This window comes from Delphinus delphis, chromosome 12 (assembly GCF_949987515.2).
Source record: "Delphinus delphis chromosome 12, mDelDel1.2, whole genome shotgun sequence".
Classification (NCBI taxonomy): domain Eukaryota; kingdom Metazoa; phylum Chordata; class Mammalia; order Artiodactyla; family Delphinidae; genus Delphinus; species Delphinus delphis.
Window position 1 is genome coordinate 81,067,166 of NC_082694.2, and position 21,408 is coordinate 81,088,573.

Here is a 21,408-nt window from a genome sequence, read left to right on the forward strand (position 1 = left end):
AATTACCAAAGATTGGCTCACAGTGTGTCTTTTGCTGTAAGTCCATCAGTGCTCCATGCCCCAGTTTTATAAAGTCACCTAAAAATATCGCTCATCACCTGCTGTGGACGACTGGCCACCAGCGGATTTGAATTGGGTGATGTCTATGGAAGGAAAAGATCTGTCCACATCCATTTCTGAGAATCAGGTGAAATCCTTGTTTCACCGTCAGGTGGCCTTGAGTTTGAATCACAGCACCTTTGCCTTCTAGCTCCCCAAATTCCTTTATATTCTTCTTCTGCCTTCTCATACATGGTGGGCAGGGTCTAGCTGTACCAAAATGTACTATCTGAGCTTGAGTGCATTTCTCAGCCCAAATCACCTTACATATTTGGAGGGAGCAAACAGACTCAGATAGAGAGCTGGGAAATTCTCAGATAAGGAGAGCAGGAATGAAAAAGAGCAGGCAAGTTGAGTGTGAATGGGAGGGCGTGGTCCTCTTCTTCTGGTTTCCTTCTATGTATAGGGGAGTCTGCAGGTGTTCTCTGGGTAACATTAGCCAGTCCACTTTCCCTCTGAAACTGTTTCTCATCTCCAACAAGAAATAGCAGTCTGAACTCTTCATGGTCATGATAAACATGAAGAGAAATAATATATTTATGGTGTCAATCATAGACCCTGGCATATGAGATGGATTCCACAATGGAGGTCTCCCTTTTCTTCACTTATATAGGGATTTTAGAATTCACCAGGTGCTTTCATAGACAGCATCTCTTAAATATTTCAAAATCTCGGCGAAGAAGTTAGGATCAATCTGTGTTTATATGGCTATTTAGCAGATGAGGAAAACTGAGGCTCAGGAAATTGGTCAAAACCCTGAAACTGATGTGTACCAACGTCCCCGCCACTCCCTGCCTGGGTCTCAAATCATGGTGGATTTCCCCTTATTTTAAGAATTTCAAATCGGGCTAGTCTCATCAGGGAACTTTAAGGTGTTGATAAATTGTGAATTGTTGCTTTTCAGAACCCTGCACTCCAGAGATGGGAAATGCTCCACTGCATTCTGCCACCATATTTGAACCTCTCCCACAGCCTGTAATTTTCAATATTATCTACCCCAGACTCTTCTACTCTTCTACGCTGAGAAGTCAGACTTAATTTATTTCATAATAGTAGACATATATTAAGTGATTTTACAAATCTAACTTCCCTTCATTTCACTCATCCATTTCCATTTTGAGAGAAACGTCACATGTAGAATGCTCTCAATAAAAGGTAATTTGAGAAAATAGACATTTAAAAAGCAGACACTTGTGCCAATTACTTTCTAGGTGCACAGAAGGGACATGTAATGGGCTGGACCCTCACCCAGCTGTCTGCTCTTTCTTTACTGCAGAGAAGTGAAGGGGGTCTGCTTCAGCACTGTTCCCCCAGCCCAAGAGGTGGAGGCGGAACCTTCTGGAAGGTAGCTGTGCTTCATTGAGTTAGCCAGTGAGAAACTGAGTCATGTCTGCAGAAGTGCAGTGCTGAACGTGGGATCATATTGTGAATCGCGTCCTCAGGTGTTAGCAGGGAAGGAATCGGAGCCCCAGGGTTAAAGAAAGATTGAAGCAGACGTTGCCTTGAGATAAAAATGATGGTTGTGTTAGAGGGGTTAGAGTGTTATGCTTTCCCTTTTAGAAATTTTGCTGAATGTTTTCTTGGATTAATATTTCCATAAAAAATGAAGTAAGAATAAAACTGGCTTATTGGAACCCACTATGTCTGTGTCTCAGAGAAATCATCATAATGCCTACTTTGGGTCGATGCCTTTTTGCATGTACACAAAGTTCTTCTTATGCCACTGTCTGTCTTCTGAAGCACTCACCTTAGCCATCTTGACCATGTTCCCCTCCAGAACTGGTTACTTAATTAGCTGGGCCTATTGCAAAATGAAAAATATGGGACCTCTGGTTCAAAAAGCATGCTCCATTTTTGCATCTGATTTCACTTATGAAGTACAGGTTCAAATATAAAATTATTAAGAATTTCAAGCTGGCAACAGCAAAGCATTAAACAGAGTGTGGGTTCCTTTCAATCTTGGACTGGACCAGTACCTGCACTGGTCATATGCTTGTTCTTGACCTTCATGGTCCATCATGGCTTGCTTTCACTCTTGTTTATGGCTCTGACCTGGGCTACATATTACATAATTCTAGATCTTCCTTGATCATGTTTTGCAGCAACACGTTGATTACTTTTTACCCAGCTTCTTTGAGTGGCCATTCAAATGTTAATAGACATTTGGTCATGTCCAAAAAGTCCATAAGAACATTTGGTAGATGACAAAAGGTTCTTGATACTTGGTCATATATGGTCCTGTCTAAAACATCCATGGAAACATCAAGTCCACACCAAAAGGTTATATTTGGTCCTGTTCAAAATGTTCAGGGAGACATTCAGTCTGTGCCAAAAGGTCCTTGATATTTGGCCCTGTCCAAGACCATTTGGCATGAACCAAATATGCCCATGGGACATTTTAGATAGGATCAAATTTCAAGGACATTTTGGGGTGAACCAAATGTCTTTCTGGACAAAATGTCTTATGGATGTTTTGGACAGGACCAAATGTCCTGCAAGGCCGTTGAAGTGTTTTAGACAGTCTCATGGGGTTCCCACCTAGCCAAGATGTGCATGGGTAGCACTGGCTGTTTGTCAAGTGGAACCAAGGCTTTATGGTTAGTGTAAATCCGTATATGATGTTTCAACATTTGAGACATCTTTTCAATGATTGATTTTTTTTTTCTTTTCCTTCCCAGCCACTAATGCAACTCTTTTCTCTCTCTTCTTGACCATACCAGTTCTGACAAATATCTACATGACCATGGAGAGGGTTTCAGTTTCTTTCTCTTTGTGCTTCTCACCCTCTGGGGAAGATGCTAATGGGCAGTGGAATGCAGAAGAGACAGATAGTAGGGGAGAGGACACACAGAAGCCTGAGTCTTGATCATCACCAGTTGTCAAAAAATAAGTAAACCACCAAAGGATTGGTGCTTACAGCATCCCCGTATCCAGAACAGGGCATGTCACACCAGAGTTACGTCTCACAATGAATGACCATTTTCTTCCAAGCTTCTTTGGAGAAATAAAAACATGTTTTAAATTGTACTTATGTTCCTTTTTTTAATTCGGGGGAAATGTAATCATTTAAATGTGTGCTTGTGGTAACCCCTTAGGAACGTCCTTCAAACTGTTGTCAAAATACCCATTACACAAGAGAGAGTACATTTTCCTTTCTGTCATCCCTGTATTATATTCGAACTTTGAGCTATCGTTTTCTCACATGATGCTTGTGCAACTTTCAGAATGCCTTGCAAATGATCCAAATATATTTGCAGAGAGCAGATCGGCCGTTCCTGTCAGTGTGGCATCAGGCAATCCCCATGAGGAAAATGCTCATTAGCAGTTACTACTTTGATGACATCACCAGAAATTTGCCTCATTCACTTTCTAACATGTAATTTTGCTTTGAGAACACTGCACATTATAAAGAGCTATTGGTAAGGCCTTTGAACTACCACATCTCAAGTCATCTTACAAGTTAACTCTCCCAACACTGATCACTTCCTGCCAGCCTAAAGCTTGAGGGAACGCCTGCAACATCTGAGGATCCTGTGTACGTACAAGTTTTATCTCCTCACTTCCATGTTTTCAAATTGTGGCAGCCTCCCATCAGAACCCAGTCATCTGCAAAATTACGAAGTTTGAGGCGATAAGAGGTAGTGAGGGGAACTCACAGTTTTGAGTCAGACGATCTATACCAATCTTTGAGCCTTGGATAAGTTACTTAAAGTCTTTAGGTCTGTTTCCATCTTTCCCCTATAACTACACTAACCATACAAGAGCATATACCTAAAGGTGATTTTTAAACCTTTAAAAAATTAATTTAGTATAACAAATACAGTAAGGTATAAAACCATGAGTGTGTTGCTTAGTGAATTTTACTAAGGAAACAAACCCACGTTAACAACCACAGAAATTAGGAGATGGAACATTACCAGGACCCCAGGGGCAGCCTTCTTGCCCCACAGAGTTATTATGACCCCTCCTCCCCAAAACCTGGACTCTTCCTTCAATTATCATAGTTAGGTTTTGCTTGTTTATTCATCCCTGGTGCCTCATGCAATAGTTAAAACTTTGTCATAGCAACATAGTATTCAACTGTGTGATTGTATAACAATTAATATACCATGGAAGGATATTTGCAATGTTTCTATTTTGGAGCTATTATGAATGATGTTTCTAAGAATGATCTTGTGCCGATCTTTTGATGTGTATTTCTTTTGGGCATACATTTCTAAAAGTGAAATTGCTCAGTCAAAGGGTACGTATATGTTGAGTTTTAGGTGATACTGCCCAAAAGTTTTCTAAACTAATTGCGCAAATTCACACTTCTGCCAGCAGTGTTGAGAGCAGTTCTACATCCTCCCCATCACTTAGCCTTGAAGGTCTTTATGTTTGTTTGTTTCTCCTTTCTTTTTCTTTTTTTAAAATTCAGTCTTTCAAATAGTGGTGTCTAGTGGTGGTTTCAAGGAGCAGTTTTTAATGATTGTGATATTGAACAGATTTTTGCTCACATTAAGACTTTCGTCCATTTTTTCAAAATTGTATTTTTTGTATTGATGTGAAGGAAGGAGTAGACAAACCTTTTCCCATTCCTCTCACAAAGTACAACTAATATCAACATAAGTAGAAGGAAAAATTATAAAAATAAGATCAGAATTCAATGAAAGAGAAAGCAGACCAAAATAGAAAAAAGAATCAAAATTGACATTTTTGTGGATATTGATAAAATTAATACATTCTCAAAAAGACTGTTGAAGACACACACACAAAAACCTCCCACAAATTTCCAAAACTGACATGAAGAGACCCTGTAGGACTGCACAGGTCGCAAGCCTGTTCTTGACCTCCATGGTCCATGGTGAATTATTTTCTCTCCAGTTTATGGCTCTGCCCTTACGTCTCTAACCTGAGGCTACCTATTATGCGTTTTGATCTTCCTTGACTATGCGTTGCAGCGACATGCTGACCACATTTTATCCAACTTCTTTGGCTAACCCAAAGAAGCCTAACCCAAAGAAGCTTAACAGTCTTTAACAATATCGTAAGGGAATACAGAGCCTACAGATATTAAAATAAATAAAAATCTTGTAGGAGACTAAATAACAACTTTTTATTAATAAATTTTCCTAAAAATGTTTACTACTTAACTAGTAGTAAACTTACTACTTAAATAAAATTTACCTCTCTTTTCATTTTAACTCAGGGATAGTATTTTTTACAATGAGATTATTGTACCCTTTATTAGTTCATCATTATTTTTACAATGATGACCAATCCCTGGCATACCTCATTTTATTGTGCTCCACTGATAATGAATTATTTACAGATTGAAGGTATGTGGCAACCCTGCATCAAGCATGTGTATAGGAGCCATTTTTCCAACAGCATTTGCTCACTTCATGTTTCTGTTTCACATTTGGATAATTCTTACAATATTTCAAACCCTCCACCAGCAAAAGACAGTGACTTGCTGAAGTCTGAGATGATGGCTAGCATTTTTAACAATGCAGCATTTTTAAATTAAGGTTTATTTATTGTTTTTTTTAGATATTATGCTATCGCATACTTATTGACTACCATACAGCGTAAACATAACTTTTATATGCACTGGGAAATCAAAACATTTCTGTGCTTGCCTTATTGTGATATTCGCTTTATTTCAGTGGTTTGGAACCCAGCCTGCAATATCTCTGAGGTCTGCCTGTAGACTATCTCTAGCATTTTCTATTGCAAACCAGTGTAATGACGATGTTTATACATGAATTTGCAAGAATTTCTCTGGGATACTCATCTAGAAGTGAAATGTCTTGGCTAAAGGGTATGTTACCCAGTGTGACTGAACAATTTACACTCACATGAGCAGTGTGTAAGAAGTCCCTTCCTACATTCTCATCATCATTTGGAGTTGCACTTTTTAAAAATCTGATGGCTGTGATATTTATGATGTTTTATTTTGCTAACAAAAGATTAAAAAACTTTTCATATTATTAGCAATTTAGATTTCTTTTCCTGAAAATTATTTTTTCCCATTGAGTTACTCACTTTTTTAGTAATGCATTTTGGCAATATCTTGAATATCCAATGGACATCAATCATATATTGGTTATATGAATGGCAAATACCTTCTGCCATTCTTTGGCCTTAAAAAAAAGCTGCAGTGTCTTTTGTCATACAGCATTTTCCATTTTAAGACAATGTTATCAATATTTTTCATTATAAGTTATGTTCATTGTATTTTATTTAAGATGGTCTTCATTGTCAATTCCAAGGTCATCATGTTAATTTATATTTTCTCTAGGTGATTTAAAGGTTAGTGGTTTTTCAGGTTTTAATCATCTGAAGTATATTTATTTTGTACAGGTTTGGGTGGAGATATAATTTTTCCCTATATAAAGAGCAAATTTTTGCAGCACCAATTATCGGATATTTATTTCCCTTTGTGATTTGTTTTTTTTTTTTTTTTGGCTGCGTTGGGTCTTCGTTGCTGTGTGTGGGCTTTCTCTAGTTGTGGCGAGCGGGGGCTACTCTTCGCTGCAGTGTGTGGGTTCTCACCGCAGTGGCTTCTCTTGTTGCAGAGCGCAGGCTCTAGGTGCGCGGGCTCAGTAGTTGTGGCCCGCGGGCTTAGTTGCTCCATGGCATGTGGGATCTCCCCGGACCACAGCTCGAACCTGTGTTCCCTGCATTGGCAGGTGGATTCTTAACCACTGCACCACCAGGGAAGCCCCTCCCTTTGTGCTTTGAATGCTACTTCTCATTTGACAAGTTTCTATACAGGTGTCAATCTGTCTCTGGGTTCCATACATTGTAACATGAATCTATTTGTTTTGCGTGGTACTGAACTAGTACCACTGACCTAGTACCAAACTGTTTTATAATAAGTCAATTAGTTTTTAGAGTGAGTCCTCCCACTTTATTTTCTTTCAAATATAAGTGGCTATTCTTAGCTACTTATTCTGTGTTATGAATTCAGGGATTAGATTAATAAGTTATATGAAAAAATGCAATCATTTGAGAATTTAAAAAATAAGAGCTTTATTGACATATAATCTACATATCATAAAATTCACTCTTTTAATATACACCATTTAGCATATTCAGAGTTGTACAACCATTGCTACTATTTAATTTTAAACTATTTCCATCACTCTCAAAAGAATTTTAAACTATTTCCATCACCCTCCGTGACCCCTTAGCAGTCATCCCCCATTCCACTCACCCTTTAAACTCTGACAACTACTTATTTACTTTCTGCCTCTCTGTATTTGCCTCCCTGTATTTATTGACATTTCATATAACGGAATCACACACTACATGCTCTTTTGTGCCTGGCTTCTTTCACTTAATATTTTCCAGATTCATGCATGTTGTAGGGTATAGCAGTACTTCATTCCTTTTCATGGCAAAATAATATTCTGTTATACAGATATACCATATTTTGTTTGTTTATGTATCAGTTGATGGGCATTTGGGTGTTTTGACTTTTAGGTGATTTTGAATAATACTGCTTTGAAATCTGTATCAAAGTTTTTGTGGGAATATATGTTTTCAATTCCCTTAGATGTACAGCTAGAAGTGGAATTGCTGGGTCATATTGTATCTCTAGAGTTAAATTTTGAGGATATCAACCTGGGTCACCTTTGAGGTTGTCTCCTTTAATTGTCTTTCCTCTTGAGAATGGATCACATTGTCCACATTCGTTGTATGCCAAGCACCTTGGGATTATAATCTAAGGTATTTGCTGCCCATAAAATAAATATGCAGAATACATACTGTGTATTTGAATGCTATGCTGTAGAACAACAACATATTGGCATATTAGGTAGAGGCCAGATTTTCTTACACTTCTCTGAAGAGTATCGGTTATTTTTCAAGCAGGATTTAGCTCGGTTGGACTTGAGCAGGTTTCACTTGATTGGGCTCAAATAGCAAAATCTAGCTCTTAAATGGCAGCTCAGATCTCATTTCAGATCCTTTTCCTTTACCTGGATTTGGTTCCATATATGCGTGGGTCAGGAATTAGCAAGCCATTTAGGGAGTATTCATATGCAAAATTTCATTTCAAATTTATCTTTCATCTTCTGTTTCCTTAAAATAAAGAATTGAAAAATATGTAAACTATTTTAACACTAGGATACAAATATATGTGATTTTTTTTTTAGTTTTCTTATTAAAGCCAGTAAATATTGATAATGGCCATCCTGAAATGCAGCAGAAAGTAGTTGGCTTTAAGTTACAATGCCTTTGATTTGATTTTTTATTTCTTAGCAAAAAAAGAAATGAACTCTTTCATTACTATAATTAGTATTTCTATAATTAGTATGCTTTTTGTCTTTTGAATTGTTCAGCTATTCCTGGACTAAACCTCACTTTGGTACACACATATTGACATATATATATATGTAGATTCATGTGCATTTAATGTATGTTTTATGTAGTGTATGGGTGTAAATGGTACATGCAGTTTACATGTGTATATGTAGTCATATGCATAGATAAAAGTGAGTTCATATATACACCTACATATCTATGTAAATGTGTACATGTGTGTTATATATGTTCATGTATATTTTACATATTTTATATACATATGATGTTTTATATATTGTATATACACATTTTTATACGTAAAGACTGCAGAATAATATTTTTGACATTTTATTTGGGCTTTTACTTGGATGTTCATAAGTGACATACATCAGTAGTTTTCTTTGTGCTCTTCTTTTCAGATTTTGGTCTGAACCTTATGCTGGTGTGGCAGAAAGAATCTAAAAAATGTCCTTCTCTGTAGCTTGAACAACTTAAACACATGGGGATTATATAGTCCTCAAAAACGTTCAAATAATTAACCTGTGAAACACCTTTTAGCATTGTTGTGGTTGTGTGTGATTGTGTGTGTGTGTGTGTGTGTGTGTGTGTGTGTGTGTATGGGTTAGGGGAGACTGTCCAGTACTCTTTAAAGAAAATGTTTTGTGTGGCATTAATATGTTTGGGTTTATAAGATCTTTTCCGGAATGGGTTTCAGTCATTTATATTTTCTTAGAAATTCATCTTTTGGAGGGATCACAAATTTATGTACACAGAGTTTAGTGACACACTTTGGCAATAATTAGCAATATTGAATATGTGTTTTCCCTTTAACTGGGCAATTTCATTTGGTTTAGAACAATCTACAGGTAAAGGTGGACAAAGAGGGAATTTGGCAAAACATTGCATCTTTCATGATTTTGTTTCTATAAATGTAATACCTCATGATTTCAAATATATTTCCCAAATATGAATGTATACATTGTTCATGGAAAAAGGTGCTATTTTATAATTTGGTTCAAATGATACATACTGATTTCATGACAGTGACTGCCTCAGAGAAGAGTGAAAGGAGAAAAAAAGAACAAAGAGCTAAGGAGACTGATTATATCTGTGATACTTTATTTTATTCTTTAAACATGTCTAGAAATAAATACAAATAACAATGTGAAAAACTTGTCAATTCAGAATAATAGATATGTAGTAGATTCTTAACTTATTCCACTTACTAGTCTGTACTTCCCATTTTTTTCTCAAAAAAAAGCAAACAAAATAAATAAAAAAGAAAGAAGAATGTAAGTCCCTCTGCATCTCATGACCTCCACACTTTCCCGCTGCCCGGGAAGCATCACTGTTCGCAGCTCGCCATGCAGAACTTTCTCCATATATGTAGAAATGTGCATTTCAACTCTTCCAGAAATAATGAATTATGGGAAACACTAGCTTTTGTCTTCAATTTGCATTTTAATATAATTTGAAAATATTTTGCCTTTTGTTAGTTCTTCTCCTGTTTACCTTCATACAAAAATAATTTTTCCCATAAACCTGCCCTCTCTTGATTTTCCACTATGAATGTAGGAAAATAGGAAACATAAATTCTCCTCTCCCTCCCTACTTCCTGACATTTGTTACAAAACATTTTCCATGCTTCGTCGGAGTTACACAGTCATTTTTCTTCCTAAAGAAAAAACTTAATTTCTCCTAAGTTTTATAATCTCATGTATATTTTAGGTAACGATAATTGCCTCAATTATTTCACCATAGTTTTATGTTTGAATAGTTTAGTCCTCACTGCCAGTCTTTTCATATCAAGCCTTTCTATTTTGTGAGTTTGATTTTTTCTTTTTTTACTCGGTAAATTGCTTGCTTTCTTCAGTGAGCTTTTTCAAGAAGGCTTTAGTCTCTGTATCCTGGTATTTTTCAGAATGCATGTTGATTTTCTTTGTACCTGAATGACTCAGGTTGTCTGTAATATTTCTGGATCATACAGTTTCCCACTGTTTATGCCTCTGTTGACATTCCTGCATTGTCTTCTAATAATGCTGTGTAGATGTCTGAATGCAATGTGATTCTTTTCCTCTTATAGGATTATTTCTTGTCCTCAAATGTTCAGGAACTTTGCCAAGGTCCAAACAATAGCTAGTAATTATAAAGAATATCCTCTGTACCTAAGTACATTACATGTTAACTCCTATAATTCTCACTCACAGCAGATCATGAAGCTGGTGTTTTTAATATTCCCATTTTACAGACTAGACATCAATTTGAGAAACCCGCCCAAAGTCACATAGCTACTCATGGATGGAACCAGGATTCATGTCAGTCAGTTTCTTATTGGCGTGGCTGGCTCTCATATTTGAAGATTAAGCAACTTTTTCTTTTCAGGGATATTTCTCATATTTGTATATTAAGCAACTTTTTCTTTTCAGAGATATTTCTCTCTGAGTGTTCTTTTTTTGTTCTATTATTTCAAGGACACAGATGTCCACATGTAGCTTCTTTGATGTGATGTGTAACTTCCATATCTCCTATTGTCACTGTAATCGTTGGCCTGCTGTGCTGTCCAATAACCATCTTTGTGATGATCTCAGTTCTCTCATCCACATCACAGATTTGATTTCCAGTTCGAATTCATTCTCTTCCCCATCCTCTGTATTATGTTTATTAATTCTACAGTGATGTGTTTTGATACTCAACTTCATTTCCCTGCTTTTGCAAATTATCAATAATTTGATGCTCTTATATTTTAATTTTTCTTTACATCAATCAGTTCATCTCCATATTAGTTTTTTTAAAATAAGTTCTTTTGAAATGTTTTGTACAAATACTTATTCTATTACTTGGGGTGTATCCTCTTCCAGAAGGTATTCTGTTTTTATTTCAAATGCTACCTTTCTTACTTTTCTTTGTTTTCTTTGGTGATTTTTAATAGCAGCATGAGATTTGTTTTTCATTTTACTCATCTTTTGCATTGGCTACACTATCTGGATACTTTCTTTGTTCAAATATAGTCTATGCCAAATCTTCCTGATTACTTGCCTGAATTAGTGAAAGTGTATTTACGTCTTCTCCTGGAGGTTTGGAGGAGGTTCCCTTTGTGAACTGGTTGTTACTGGTGTTTATTTTCTTAAGGAGCCTCAGATGCAGTTGTGACTGTTTTGACTGATGGATGCATTCTTACAATTTCACATAATTGTATTATTATAGGAGGGTTTATGCTGACTAGTCCAGGGTGTATCCTTCTTATGTGAGCAGTGAAGTTTATGCTGGATTGTTCTCCGCATACAGACAGCCTGACAGACAGCACAGCTCTATCCCACTCTTGCCCTGGGCTCCCCTCAGCTGGGATCCCACTTCCTCCCCAGTCAGATGAGGGGAACATGAGGGACACTTATTGTCTGAAGACGGTGCTATAGGGAAAAAGACCATGTAGAACTCCTTTTTCTACTTCCTTCTGCACTATTTCGTTTCTCAAGGGACAACCAAACCCCATCAGGTTTCGTCTTATTTTATTATTGTTTAGAGTGGAAATAGCTGTGATCAATCTGTTTCCATGCCTGATAAGAAACAACTGTTTTTCCCTTTGGAAAATTTCCCATCTTGAGAAAAGGCTTTTAATTTGGAGGAGACATTAACAAAGTCACTCAGGATGGCCTTCCAAATTGGCAGATACAAAGAAAATTTTGCAGAATTTTGCCTATAGGTGTCATCTAACACCCTATATCACTTCTTGAGGAATAAGAAAGTATTTGGATTTCATTTTCTAGATCCCTCTGTCATTCTGTTTCAAGATTACCTTCTTCAAAATGAGTAACAATACACTCTTCTTGATCTGTTTTTTGTACACTCTTGGAGAACTGATTTTTTTCAATCTTTTTTTCTCCTTTCTGTTTATCGTGTTAAGTGTTGGGTTGGGAGGTTTGCAATCCTCCTGCTTTGAATCGTGCTATTTTCCCCAAATCCCTCATCAGCTTTCATCCTGTCTTCCAAGTCATCTTTCCTACCTTTGATTTCCATATCTGCATACGAAATATTCAAATACCTCCCTTTAATATGGTTTACTGTCACTAACAATTTACGACCTATTTTGTTTCCTTTTGTTTTGTTTCACAACCTCTCTTCTCTGGACAGCCATCTTTTCTTCCTTATTTATTAAACGTTGACTTGATTATGATCTTTTTCAGCCGAATATTCCCGCTTTAAAATGTTATAATCAACCTCAGTGCCCCGTATCTATTGCTATGTACAAATTAGCCCACACTTAGTGATTTTAAAGTAACATGTTTCTCACAGCTCAGCTGGATGACTGCTGGTTCTCCCTTGAGGCCCCTCACTTAGCTGTAGTCAGAGGAGGAGACCAAAATCATCTGAAGATTTCTTTGCCCATTCAAGTCCAGCTGGGCTGGGAAGAGGTGAACATCCAAGAGTTATAACAGCTGGAGCTCCCTGGGCATCTATCTCTATCCCCAAGTTGTCCTGCCATGGAGTTTCTCCAGCATCGTGGCTTTGAGGGCCAGGCAGTGACAAATCCTGCCCAATTTCAAGAGGACAGTAAATAGACTCCACTTCTTAATTGGGGCATTGCAAAGTTTTTTTTTTTTTTTTTTTTTTTTTGCGGTATGCGGGCCTCTCACTGTTGTGGCCTCTCCCGTTGCGGAGCACAGGCTCCGGATGCGCAGGCTCAGTGGCCATGGCTCACGGGCCCAGCCACTCTGCGGCATGTGGGATCTTCCTGTATCGGGGCATGAACCTGTGTCCCCTGCATCGGCAGGCGGACTCTCAACCACTGCGCCACCAGGGAAGCCCATTGCAAAGTTCTTGAAGATCACATTGGACTGTACCTACTAGTATGGCTATTTTCAAAAGAAACATCAACAATCTGTCAGTCCTCCTTCTGGCTGCAACAGTTCACTTTCCTTCCACATGAAAAATATACCAACCCTTACCCACAAGACCCTCCAAAGCCTTATTCCACAATGGCATCAGACTCAGGCTTTAGATCCAGAATCTCATTATCTAAATTAATTCTAGATGTGATGATACACCTAGGGTGCAGTTTCTCAATCATACTCCTTGAGAATGGTTCTTCTTAACCTGAGGATTTGTGATGGGGAGAGAAAAGCCCCACCATCCTCCTTATGGCCAACATAGAAAAGTGTATCAAGCATAGGATTACCACTATAGACATTCCCACTTGAAGGAGGTATACTGGGGCACACACAGAAGTTCCTGGCCCATAGCACTCCTGAAATCAAGCCTGATTCATGTTGTCAGTTCTTGATTAGAGCTCAACTCTAATGCCTGGAGATGATTCTTTGCTCTGGGACATAGAGAGGGGACATGTCTATGGGACATAGCTCTGCCCTCTGAATTATTGTTCCCTTTTCTAAAAATGTAGCACATGTTCACAACTTCATAGTTTTGTCAGCCTGCTTCCCACCTGTAGAAATAATGGGTCCAGTGCTCTCTTTTTATTTCTTAGTATCCTTATCCCTTTCGGTGTAAGCTAATACAATTCCTTTAACAACTTTCTGATTCATCAATTTATAATTTGCCCTATTAGGTAACAGACACACTCACAACTTTCTTCCAGATAAGCCTACTGTACTGTGGACTCTCTGGGGGATTGCTGTGTGACAAGGAGCTTAAGATTTTCAGAAGACCCGTGTTGAAGAGATAGAATCAGCAAGCCATGTCCTTATGATGTTTAGAAAGATTTTTGTCTATTTGAAAGGGTCTATTAGACAACATCTTAAATAGTTCTATGTTTTTAGCAAAGTGCTTTACTCTCACACCTTTGGCTTCTCCTTTACATCATATGTTCATGGAATTATATTGATTCTGTCTTCTGTCTAGAAGAATTTCAGCACTGTTTACCCACTGGTAGGGCTGGGAATGGGAAACAGTTTTATTTCCAAACTACCAAGTCTTAGGCTCTTTCATATTTATATTCTTTAGATTATTTATCTCCTTTTACATTTTACTATTTTCCCTAAGAAGAAGCCACGTAACACTGTCAACATTATACCCAGAAATCTCCTTAGTTAGGTCAACCAGGACCTTAGGTATGTTGCTGTTTCCATGTTACAGTTGGCAATCGATGCTAAATTTTCTACCACTCTGTAAGAAAGTTCCTCTTTCCTCTAGTCCTACTAATCTTTTGCTCACTTTTCTCTAAGTCTTCCCTAAAGATCTCCTTGGGGATCATTAAGATCCCACTAACCATTTTTAAAAAAACTTTTATTGGAGTATAGTTGATTTAAGATGTTGTATTAGTTTCTGCTGTACAGCAAAGCGAATCAGTTATACATATACATACAGCCACTCTTCTTTAGATTCTTTTCCCATGTAGGTCATTACAGAGTACTGAGTAGAGTTATAGTAGGTCCTTATTTGTTATCTATTTTATATATAGTAGTGTGTATATGGCTCTTTTAACTTTTTCTTGGTCCCTTAGTTCCAAAGTCTCTCAGTCACTTAGTCTCAAAGCCACTGCCACACGTCAGACTGTTAGAACAGCACCTCACTTAATGGTACCAACACGTGTTGCAGTTACCCACTGCTGCATGACAAGTCATCCTATAACTTAGCGGCCTTAAACAACAGCATTCACTTTATTATTGTGTTTCACATTTCGGGGGGTTGATTGTGCTCAGTGGGGCAGTTATCACAGTTCTCCCCCACTGCCTTTCATGTAGGTATAGTCTAGTGTGGCAGGAGCTGGAACCATGTGAAGATCTGCTCTCCCATATGTATGGTGACAGGGCTGCAAGACTCTAACTGCTGGGGACTGGAAGGGTTGGAATACTTGGATGTTTCTATCTCGATGTGGTGTGTCCACTTGGCCTTTTTAGCTTGGAGGCTTCAGGATAGTTGGAATTCTTATACGATGGATCTTTGCTCCAAAGTGAGTTTGCCAAGAGAGACACAGATACAGACAGAGAGGCAGAATCTGTCCACCTCTTCTAATCTAGCTTCAGAAGTCACATATGTCACTTCCACGGTCTTCTACTTGTTGGGCCAGCCTGAAATGCCTGCCAAGACTCAAGGTGAGAATACATTACACTCTGTTTCCTTGATGAGAAGATTCTGGAAGAACATGTGGGACCAGAACTATTGTTGTGGCCATGTTGGGAGAATATAATCCACCACACTGAGTCCTAACTAATATTTCAGGACTTCAATTTGTTTTAGACGTAAAACACTGGGGCACAAGTAGATTGAAAGTGAGAATAGAGATGGTATGGTGAACCCCATCCTGAAAGATAAGGATAAGCTTGAGACCCTCTCAGAAGGGAGTCAGGAACTCTGAGCCAGGGATTACAGCTGTAAAGATTTCAAAAGTTTTTCAAACTTTGCCACTTCCTCTCTTGTTGCCATTGCTGTCAACCCTTGGACTTGACTTCAGGAGAAATAAGGAAGAGTATTAGCAATAGACTGATTCCATACTGCAGCTGTTTATAGAGCTAGATCCTCAAAGGAGAGCATGAGGGGTGTCTGCTCTCTAAGGCAGTGCAAAGAGCAAAATCCTGGGTCTTGCAGCCAAGAATCACAGTGCAGGACTCTGGATGGTCAGGACAGCCATGCAACCATGAAGTGGAGACAAATGGGGCAGGCCCTGGCGTTGTACTATTTAATCTTCACAGCAACCCTGGAAGAAACCTTTCTGTGTCATAGATAAGAACATTGAGGCTCCTGTGTTTGATCAACTTCACACAGCTACGAAGCAGAAAACTAGGACACGAAACCACACAAGTCTGTTCCCAAAGGCTGCAACATTTCACAGCAGTGCACTGGGGCAGGTGTCTGAGAAGACCATGGCCTCTCCACTCTTCAAGGGCACGTTCATCCTCCCTCCCTGGACACAAGAAAGCAGAGACCAATAAAGACTCAGAGAGGCTGGTCTGAGGGCAGGGACATTTGCTCCTTCCTTCACAGAAGCACTTAGAGATTGAGCCAACTCCTTGCCAACTATAAGTTATTCTAAAGGAATGGAAATAGTCCGTCAACGACTTTTGTGCCCCTAACCTCTGCTAAGCACTTCAACTTCCTTATTTAACTTTTCAGAGCATCTATTTAAGGTAGTAGTTATCTAATGCATTTTTCCAGGTGCAGAAGCTAAGACCCAGAAAGGTTGTCATCTTCCAATGTCACGTAAATAGTAAGCGGAAGAGTCAAGAATTTAGCCAAAGTTGACTGGCTGGAAACTTATTTTGGGGTTTCCAAATGTGCATTGAAAGACTGCCCAGGCTGGTTGGGGAGAGATTGAAGGAACTTCTGTTGTCTGGGGAACTACTGGATGGGCCTGGGCCCCTTAAACTCTTCTGCTGTACTAAATGTTGGAGTGTATCATCAAGAGTGAACACAGCTTTTAACCATCCTTAGGAAGCTGAAATCATGCAACATGCCAGATACACTCATCTGAGTTTATTAGCTAGGGATTTGAAATCTCTGTCCAGATTGGTTTTCATCCACATGTTTTAAGACAAATAATTGAAGATAATTATTTAACGTTACATCTGTAAATTGATACATCAAGCTAAGTGCTTAACGCACTTAATAACCATTCTTCGTCACAATGGCTCCGTGACATGGTTTACTGTCCTCAGGCTACAGGTATGAAAACTAAGGACCAGAGATGCTAAGTAACCCCTGGCCTTCTGGGGTTGCACAGCTCATTCCGGAGGAACCAGAATTAAGATGCAAGTTTGCTTAACTCTGAAACCTGTGTTCCTTCTGTCATTCCCCAGTTCCATTGGGAAGAGTCCCCTTCACATACCACTTATACTTAAAGGATAATACATGCTTCCTGGCTTATGCTGTCCTTTTCCTGGAGGATTTTATTCAGAAATTCATTTGTCTTTGCTTCTTGGGGGCTGCTTCCTCCTGACTTATGACTCAAGCTTTTTAGATCATTTGCCCCCCAAACCTCTCATTAGGGAATCCAGGGTGGGGAGAGTTCTAGGTATAGTTAAAAAGGATTTCCCCCCCCCTTCCTATTTTTGCTTTTATTTTTAACTGCACTTTTTTCTGACAGGAACTCTGTTTGTCCTGACTTGCGTCTGATATTATGAGTCACTGGGGAGATATAATATGCTGATTACCGAACCAGGTTATTATTTTTTCTTTTTCTATGACTCATTCTCTTCAAAATCTCTAATTTATGATAAAAGTCAGTAAGATGTAAGCACAGAAAATGTTTTGAGTGGGTTGTCTTAATAGGTTTGGGCCCACTTTGTCTTTTTTAACTCTTGGGCTGAACAATGTAAACCAGCATGCCTCTTAGAAAAAGCTAGAGCCAGCGGTCAGTCATTCTCCCTGTACCAGGGCCAGACAGAATGACCTCTGGGCAGCAATGGAGCTGGATTCAGAGGATGAGTTCAACCCACGGCCCCAGATGAAGGAAGAAGAGAAAGCCTTTAGTGAGATATTATTAATGTTCCTATATATGGGCATCCAAAGCACAAAGAGCAAAAAAAAATTTTTTGATGTACAATGTTTCTAGTAAAGAAAAACTGTAAGCTGTCATCCTCTTAAAATGCCACTGAAAAATGAAGCAAACTCAGATGCAGAATAGGAGCATGGTTCAACATCATTACAGCAAAACTAAGAAAATGTGCTTGGGGATGGAGAGAGATGGGGAGACTTTTCTGGACCACTTTATTACATAAACAAAGAATCAGGCTATTAGGTCAGGACAGGATTTTGAAGGCCTCGCCCAATGCATGGCCATCTTCCGTAGCCCCTTGGACCCATGCAGCCTCTGCCTGGAAGTAAGTCTCCAGTTACTGGGAGCTCACTACGTGCTCAAGTAAACAACCATCAGAAATTCACTAGTAATTGAACACTTACTCTGTGCCCCGATCTCTCCCAGGAATCAAAGATACAAATGTGATATCCATGGCTCTGAGCTGCTTTGGTCTTAGGAGGACAAACTTCTTACCCAGCCCCACCTAAAGTTCCTCTGGCACCCCAGCCTTGCTCTAACCCTTTTCCCTTATTCTGGGCAGTAGCCAGAGCATGAGACTGAGGCAGCTTCTAAGCAGCTATATTTGCCTTTTGTCCCTGGGTTGCTTGTTTGTGTCAGGAGCCATGCCTTGTCAGTGCCACTACCTGGGAATTTTCCAAAAGTCGAGGGAAAATCATCTTTTTCCGAGCTTCCATGGTGCCGTAGCTGGATAGCTCATATCCCTCTTCCAATTTAAGTGGTCTCCTCCTGTTATGGACTGAATTGTATTCCCCCTACCTCCACCCTGACAAATTTGTATGTTGAAACCTTAAACCCCAATGTGATTGTATTTGGACAGAGAGTATTTCAGGAAGTAATAAGGTTAATGAGGTCATAGGAGTGGGGCCGTAACCTGATTGGGCTGGTGTTTTTATAAGAAGAGGAAGAGATACCAGAGATGTGCATACCTTGAGGAAAGGCCGTGTGAATTAGACCTTGAAGGGTAAGTAAGAGTTCACGGATGGAGAAGAGAGAAAAATGTGTCCCAGTGAGAGCAGTGGCCTGTGAGGCAGTGGGGAGGTGTGGGAAAGTGAGGCATGTGTGAGGAAGGGCAAGCGGGCTTGTGTGGTTACAGCTCAGAGTTCTGCCTTAGGAGGGGAAGAGCACCACAGAGGATGTGATTACTACAGATTTACTGGTACAATTAGCAAACTGTTCTCCAGACAGGGAAGGAGCATCTCCTAGGCCCTTTGAGCCCATGTTTCTTCTGAGAAAATATGACTGCAATACATGACAAATGAAAGACATAATGATTTTTTACTAGAAACTTTCCTGGAGTGAGAGAGGGAGGCCTGGGTAAAACACAGCTCCTTGCTCCCCTCTCCTAAGTGTACGCTGGTACCAAAGTGTAAAATGGCACCAAAAAAACAGAGAAATTAAACTTTGCCTTTCATGGATATGCTCTCACTGACAGTTCCACCATCAAATCAAGATGCAGGGAGGAGAGCTATGCAACTTTTTAAGATCCTTCATTGGATAAATAATAGAACATGGATTTAGTCTCAGATCTTTGATTCCAAAGCTGTTCTCCTCAACCATGTTCCCTCCCTCAGATGTTGAATTTTTATAAAGAAATAGAAGCAATTTAATGTATTATGATAACTTATTTTTCTAACCTTAGGAAAGTGTCCAACAATTGCCTAAATTACCTATGGAATAAACAATTCTACTTTGGAACTGTTGACTCTCTCCTCCCTCACCAAACTGAAGTGGATTACTTTAATGGGAAAAATGCAAGTTTACATTTTAAAAAACAATCTACATAAGGTGTTAAGCCAGTACCTTATATACAGTAGTTGCTCAGTAAATGTTGGCTATTACTAATGCGAATAAAAAACTATATTTTCCTAATTATGTATATATATACATATATACACACACACACAGTTAAGAAAATTTTGTTTTTCCTAATATATATGTGTCTGTGTGTGTGTGTGTATATATATATATATATTCACATATAGTAGGTAAATGGGAATTTAAAACAAAGTATTACTCATAAATACACTGATTTAATTTACTCATTTCTTCATTCAGCCAATATTCCCTGAGCATCAATATTCTCTAGACCTTTCAGATCAAAGCTTACATCCTTCAAGAAAGAGTTTACATCTCTAAACTCCAAAAGGAGCTGTGACTCAATCAGCCTTTGTTAGCAAAATAGTATGGCAAGTGGTACAAACTTTGATAACGTCTTCATATGACAATGATTTTGTAAGACTTTCTGTAAAGAGAAGAGAAAGATAATCCCGTCTTTCCTCTCACAGAGTTGGTTGATTTCTTTTAGCTCTTAATTGATCAGAAAAACTTCTTTCAGCATCATCACTCCTTGTCAGTCATGCCGTGAAATTGTTTACTATTGTCAAATGTGGAAAAGCCACCATCATGTTTCTTTTATTTAAAAGCTATACAATTTGGGTTCATTTCAAGTTTTCTTGGCAGTAGCGATTCTTAAAATCTTTGATTAGACAATGTTCATTAACCAGCTTGTCAAAATGTCACAATTGTGTATTATGGGTTTGTTATTTTTGTGGATGTCAGTATTTTCATTCAAATCAGCAAGAATTTAAACAGTTATTTTAATAATTCTATTTCATCTGATTTTCTTCTAAAAAGTGTGAGGTATTTAAATTGTATCTGCTGCATTATCAAGTGTATTCTTGGAAGGGTAGAACTTCTGTTTCAAATTATCTGCTTTTAATTTTATATGTTTGATGATTGGGAGGATTTTCTACAGATTAGCTCCTGGCTCTGTGCATTTTGAGACCTGTTTCTCCACTACTCCCCACACATTGCTGGGTTTATGGAGTAAGTGCATACTGTGAATTAACCTTTGACCCTGCATGTTGGGTCATGGAACTGGGGGAGTCGACACCTGGATGGTAGGACCATTTCTAGACTCCATTCCTACACAAAAATGGTTAGCAGTAACTCAATTGTTCTGGAAGTGAGTGTGAGATATAGATTCATTTCAAGAAACTCAGACTAAGGCCAACTCAAGTTCTTCTTCCCAGTTAGATGCTCAAAATTCCCATGGCCACTCTAACATCACCCAACATGAGGGAAAGTTTGACAGAGAAAATGGAATGGGCAGAGATAGTGGTCTTAATTGATTGTGGTTAAAGAATCTTAACTTTCGCAAATTTTATAAAGCCATATGACTATCTAAGCAAGCTGCCAGGGCCTTCAAGGGCCTTGGGAGGGGCCCAGGCAAAGGAGGATGCTGAAGCTTAAGTTCCATTAAATTCATGGGAAACACATGCCTGGCTCCATGTTTGGAGCCTTTGCAAAGTGAAAGACCAGTTTACATCACTCTGAAAAGCACTGACTAGGATAACGAGAACACAGTCTAAGCCCCAGACCATGACCCAGGACCTAGATTCTTCTATATAAATAGGCACATCTCTTGTGATCATGAAGCCTGTCAGGACCTGGACATAAAAGTCATCTCTCTTTCCATGTACTTTTTGGCACCAACTGTCGATTTATAGCTGTGGTCATTTAAATGGTTC